The sequence below is a fragment of the Trichosurus vulpecula genome, chromosome 4 (genome assembly GCF_011100635.1).
Source record: "Trichosurus vulpecula isolate mTriVul1 chromosome 4, mTriVul1.pri, whole genome shotgun sequence".
Lineage (NCBI taxonomy): Eukaryota > Metazoa > Chordata > Mammalia > Diprotodontia > Phalangeridae > Trichosurus > Trichosurus vulpecula.
The window spans coordinates 285267443-285274108 of record NC_050576.1 but is presented as its reverse complement, the minus strand read 5'-3'; positions in this window follow the sequence as shown (position 1 = coordinate 285274108).

Below are 6666 nucleotides of genomic sequence, written 5' to 3'. Positions count from 1 at the left end.
GAGTTCAAACTTTTCATTTTATAGATGAGGAAACAGACTGAGAAAGGTTAAATGACTAACCCTGGGTCACACGACTGGCAAGGAAGGATTTGAGCCTGTGTCTTCCTCACTTTTACATCAGCAAACTAATCTCTGTACTTCCTCATTGCTTCTTCAAGAAGGACTTTAGTGGATCTTGTCACTAACAACACATCCAAACTCTAACTCAATATTTTCCCCTCCAAGCCTCCCCCAACTTCTTTTTTCCTTATTTAATCAATCGTGCTGTCTGTTGAAGCTTCAGCTTCCTCTTTGACTCCTCCTCCATTACTTCCCACATCTCATGTTGTCAGGCTGTGTAATCTGACATATGCTGCGTGTTGTATAAATGCTTACCCTGTTACCTCAGTTTCCTCATCTACCCCAAATGGGTCACAAAGAGTCAGACACCACTGAAACAACTGAACAACAACAACTCCCCATTAAATTGTGAGCTTCTTAAGGGTAGAGGTCACATTTTGCTTTTCTTTGTACCCCACCTCCGTGATAGGTGGCACAGTGAATAAAGCATTGAGTCTAGAATCAGAAATAGACTTGAATTCAAATCTAGCTTCAGACATCTCCTGGCTGTGTGACACTGGGCAGGTCACTTCACATTTTTCTGCCTCAGTTTCCTCATCTGGAAAACTGGGATAATAATAGCACCCACCTCCCAGGGTTGTTGTAAGGATCAAATGAGAATACTTGCAAAGTGCAGCCCTGTATAAGTGTAAGCTATTATTATTATTAATATACACACTGCTTGGCACATAGTACATGGTCTTTTGATTGACTCTCACCATGTCCTCTGCTTTGAGAGGTACTCCACCTTTCCCTTGGACTTTAAAAAACATTCATTTCACATTGCATTTAGCTATTTCTAAATGGATTATAAACCTCTCCTTAATCCTCTACTAACTTCACAGAGGCAAAAACCACACTTTATCTCATTTTTAATCTAATTTCCTGACACCAAATCTATTTAATACTTAGTACCTACTATGCATAGTAGACTTATTAACAATAGTAATACCTGACATTTTATGTAACACTTTAAGGTTTGTAAAGCCCTTCACATATAGCAAGCCAGTCTGGTGGTATAGAGTCAGAAAGACGAGTTCAAATCCAGCCTCAGACACTAGATGTGTGGCCCTTGGCAAGTCACTTTACTTCTGCCTGCCTAAGTTTCCTTATCTTCAAAATGGAGAAAATAATAACATCTACCTCCTAGGGTAGGTGTTATTAAGATGAAACAATATTTTTAAATGTTAAATTGTTAAATGTTAAAAATGTTATTAAAATGAGACAATATTTTGTAGTGAGAGTAAGCTTTACTACTTATTCTCAGAGAGTAGGAGCAAATTTGCCAACTTAGCGTAACTGATTCCATTTTGTTTTAAGGCTCCATTTTGTGATTGAGTTGTTTTGAATAAGTTGAATGTATACGTTCTTTTTCAACACTAAGATAAACACTTGTATGGAATGATGCAATAAACATGTGTTCTTAAAAAACTAATAAACATATGTGTACCCTTTGATAAAAAAGTCCACCAGTGAAAAAAATTATAAACAACTTTGTCAGTAATTTATGGAGAAAACTATCAATTCAATTATATAGTAAACAACTTGGGAACTGCCATAACTAGAACTGTAAGAAACCCACAGGAGGCCAGGGCACATCCACCAGCTCCTAGGTCATGAATGAGACTGGTTCCTCTCTCTCCCACATTTGGGACTAGAGCAGCTGGTGCTCACTTGAGGGCAGTACTGATTGACTGATTTTCAGAGACTTGCCAGATGACAGCCTCAGAAGGAGACACACAGCCTCCAGCTGGGCAGAGAGGAAACCTTGGTGTGAGTCTGGTGTGAAAAAACCTTTGACTCAGTGTGACAGTTTGCTCTTAGAGGAGGGTTTTGGTTATATTATTGGCATGCACTGATTAATAAAGTTGGATTGGATTCATTGAAAAGACTGAGTCTAATTAGTGTTTCTGTCACTTCAGTTAGCATGTGTAGTGGTCAACTGGCTATTAGTGTGCATGGGTGTTACATATTTGGCAAGGGTCTCGCAAACCTGAAAGACCTGTATAAATGTTAACAATTATTATATACCTTGTTGTTTACTCGTTTCAGCCATGTCCAACTCTTCATGACCCCATTTGGGGTTTTCTTGGCGAAGATGCTGAAGGGGTTTGCCATTTCCTTCTCTAGCTCATTTTACAGATGAGGAAACTGAGGTAAGCAGGATTAAGAGACTTGCTCATGGTCACACAGCTAGTAAATGTCTCAGACTGGATTTGAACTCCGGTCTTCCTGACTCCAGACGTGATGCTCTATTCACTGTGCCACCTAACTGTCCCATTACATGCTTTATCACCTTACGATAATCATGTGAATTAGGATTGTTGTCCCTATTTTACAGATGTGGAAGCTGAGGCTCAGAGGGGTTAAGTGATTTGATCCAAGTAACAGAGGATAAGCATTAGAGACAGGATATAAACCCAGGTCTGCTGATTCTTACCGCCTTCCCCTAAGCCACATTGTTTCCACAATTGCCCATTGACACACACTTATTAAGTCACCCAATTTGAAAGTTGAAAGAGACCTCCTCCGCCATCTAGTCTAACCCATATACAAACAAATGGTTGATCAACCTCTGATCGAAGTCCTTCCAGGAGGAGAAACTCATCAACTGTCTAGATAATTCTTTGTACTTTTGGAGAGCTCTAATTGATAGGAAAATTTTCCTGACATCAAATCTATTGCAGACAGCTATGATTCCTTCCTTCCTCCACCTCTACCCCTTCCACTCCATCCCCAGTCTTCTCCAGGATAAAAATACCCAATTCCTTCAATCACACCTCATACAATCGAATTGTATTGATCCATTTCCCAGACTTTCCCACACTAAATCATTTAAGAACCAGAGAGAAGGCTCTCTATAGACTTTAGACCATAGGAACTCTTCCCCTTTGTCATTGAGCATTGCTATTTCTCAGTGTGAGACACATCTTGAAAGACTGATATAGACTCTTTTAGGTGTGGTCTTACAGAGCTGAAAGTTTAAGGCAAAAAGCATATGCTTCCCCTAATTTGATGTGGATGTTATTTTAGCACCAAACTCCATAGATTGTCGAGGGCTTATGCTGATGCACTCTACAAAAATAGACAGCTGTTCATAAATGGCCTTTTCTTCAATTCAATACTAGACGGAAAGATTCTCACCAGAGTATACTCTCCAATTCAGGGCTCCACATCTTAAGAGATATAACTAGGATTTGGAGAGAGTTCAGAAGAGATCATGGAAGATGATTAGAGGGTTGGAAAATAGGACCCATGAAGGAACTGGAATTGCTTATCTTGGATAAGAAAAGATGGGTGATCTAATAACAGTCTTCAACTAAGAAGCTATATTATATACAGGATGGTGACCAGCTGTTCTCCTGGTCTACCAAAGAGAGAACAGGAGGAAAGGGGTTTAAATTGCTGCAGGAAGGATTTAGATCTGATAAAAAGAAGGATTTCCTGATAAGGATTGTTACACATGAGAACAGGTTATTGAAACAGGTTGGGAAATCTCTTCCCTGGAGGACTGAAGTCTGTATAGGACAGATAAAGTGCTTTCAGCACAGGCCTCCCTAGGGAGAGGAAAATGCATTGTAGTGCATAGCCCTCTGATTCTAGAGAATTACTTTCCACTAATCCACGTAGACAATACCCAAGATGTCCTTAAGGGCAGGTTCTTTGTTTTTGTAGTTCTTCGTATTTACAGCACATAGCACAATACCTGGCCAGTAGTAAACCCTTAATGAATGTTGTTGATCTAATGGAATACAGATCAGGGAGATATAGTTACAAGCAAACTGAATGTTTAGAAAGTTATTCATTCAGTTGGTCATTTTCAATTGTGTCTGACTCTTTGGGGTTTTCTTGGCAGATTTACTGGAGTGGTTTTGCCATTTCCTTCTCTAGCTACAGATGAGGAACTGAGGCAAACAGGGTTAAATGATTTGCGCAGGGTCACACAGTTAGTAAGTGTCTGAGGCTGGATTTGAACTCATGAAAAAGAGTCTACCTAATTCTAGGCCTGGTGCTCTATCCACTGTGCCAACTAGCAGCCCTTTAGAGAGTTATTATGTAACTTTAAACACCTTTGAGATGGATGGAAAGAACTAAAAGGTAAACTTACTTTTATTTTCTGTCATCAAATAATCTTTCACAGAAAAAAAAATACCATTGTAGACCAAAAGGGAAGTAGAGTAGTAAGAGACTGTGGAGTTGAAAATGCTAGCACACAGGAATCTATTTGAAGGATTCAAGCAGGATCATTGCACATTTGGATCAATCATTCTGTCATTCTAGCTGATCACTGACAAGTTCTCTTACTTTACTGCACATTTCCTTTGTAAACCCCAGAACCTAAGACTTGGTTATCCATTGATGGATAAGTCAACACGAGTGAATCCTTCTCTTCTTCTTTAAAACATATAGTCTTCTTGTAGCTTCAATCAGTTTAGCCAACTGAAATAGATGTGTTTTAACAATCCAGTTAACTAATCTTGTCATTTGGGGGTAGGAATGAAGGAGGACACCATAAACCGTCTGATTCTTTGGCTGTATTTTTAAATGTTAAGCTGTTCATGTGGCATCATGAAGACACAGAATTGTCACTTATCGGAATAAATTTGGATAGACTGGCATATGATTTGAAATATTGATTATCAAATATTTTTGGTCAAGGGTATGATAAACACTGTTGTGATATAAAGTAACATGGTGGTGCTTTTCTTGACATATGGCCGTATTTACATACACTTGATGTCTTTCCCTCAAGCTATTTACCATAGTCTAGTTTTACTAATTTTGCTAGTGTCAATGGAGCATTCTTTTATGCTTAGTAGTACTGAAATGTTCACATAATTCTCTGTGAGGAGGAACAGAATGCTTTCCTTTGCAAATTTAAGCAGAAAACAACTCTTGAGTTATGAAAATATGATATTAATAAGATCCAGTGGAAATATACTAATACCAAAAGATTTTCTGATTATATCATAACAGGAAGTGTTTGCCTTTTTTGTCTTTCTCACTTTATTTTAAAGAAGAATTAAGTCATGTTCTTTTTATTTGCTTTTGAAGAAAGAGTTTATAAAAGAGACTGCTAACGATATTTGGCTGGATGACCTTTTTTAAAAAATCAATCTACAGAAGCTTTCCCCTTTTTTTGCACATCTGACCCACATTTTTGAATGATAAACTCTTAAAATGTCCTTTGAGAATGAGTCCTTGTCACTTTCTACAACTTAAAGTATCTTTATTAATTTTTTCCCAATTACATAAGGATAAAGTGTTTGCATTGTATCTGGCTCTCAAGAATGTGGTAGGTTGTTTCGCAGATATGCATTCAACTTAGTCATTTTTAGATATATTCAAAGGTAGTCTGGTAAGTATTTAATGATTGGCTCTCCAGAAAAAAAGTGAACATGGGATACACTTTTAAGTTTAATTTGCATTATTAACATTTTCTCTGTTAATAACTTTCTTGAGTCTAGACGATCAACGAAACAATAAAACAGGCCCCCATGTGTAGTATATGCTGATTTCTGAGGTATAAATAAATGCTCACACTGAAAATTTGACCATTGGCTCTAGTGATCAACCCTGGATATTACATAGACTTAACAGCAACCTAACAGATTTAGAGGCATAAGCAAGAAAACATTTTGCCAGACCCTTTGGGCTGTGCCTATGTTTAATTATATGCTCTGTTCAGCATCCAAAGAATAAACATAGTAATAACTATAGACTCAAATATCTTAGGATATCCACATACTCTTTTGGAGTACAGTAAAAATAAATGTTTTGGGGGTAGACTACAGATCTGATACTGATAAAATGTCTGACAGATGAATTAATGGTTACTGACCTGAAATCCTGACCTTCTGACCTGCCAGATGCATTTATAGTAGTATATCTGGACATCGCTGGTCCTAAGAGATTTTAGGCAGCTGCATATAGCTTTTCCTGTTTGCTTTCTATAGATTTTCTCTGTGCCCCAATCCTATGCCCTAGATCCCTATTTCTCTTCAACGGGGCAGAGTACTCAGAAGCCAGGGCCTGGAGAGACACTTGTGCTATCACTACTGCCACTACTTTACAGATACAGCTAGAAAGGCTGCAGATGTGAAACAGATGTGGATAATGAAAAAACTTCTTACTGTGAAGGGTTCTCATAAAATTGTCTATAACAAACATATGCTTGTGATGCTTATGATTTTGTTCCAAATCACCCTATTTATATTTTTCAGTCAATCGGCAAGCATTTATAAACTATGTGCTAGGATCTGGACGTACACAGACAAGAATGAAACAGTCCCTAATCTCAAGAAGCTTATAGTCTATGAGGAGAGACAACATATATATAAGTAAGAATATGCGAAAATCAAATAAACATAAAATAATTCTTCTAGGGAGAGGAGGACACTAGAAGTGAGGGAGATAGGCACAGGTTTCATAAAGAAGGTGTCACCTGACTGAGTTTTGGAGGAAACAAAGGACTCTAAGGGTTGGTTCCAGGCATGGGAGTTAATCAATGCAAAGATGGGAGAGAGAAAAGCAAGAAGAACAGTTACACTGGACTGAAAAATATGG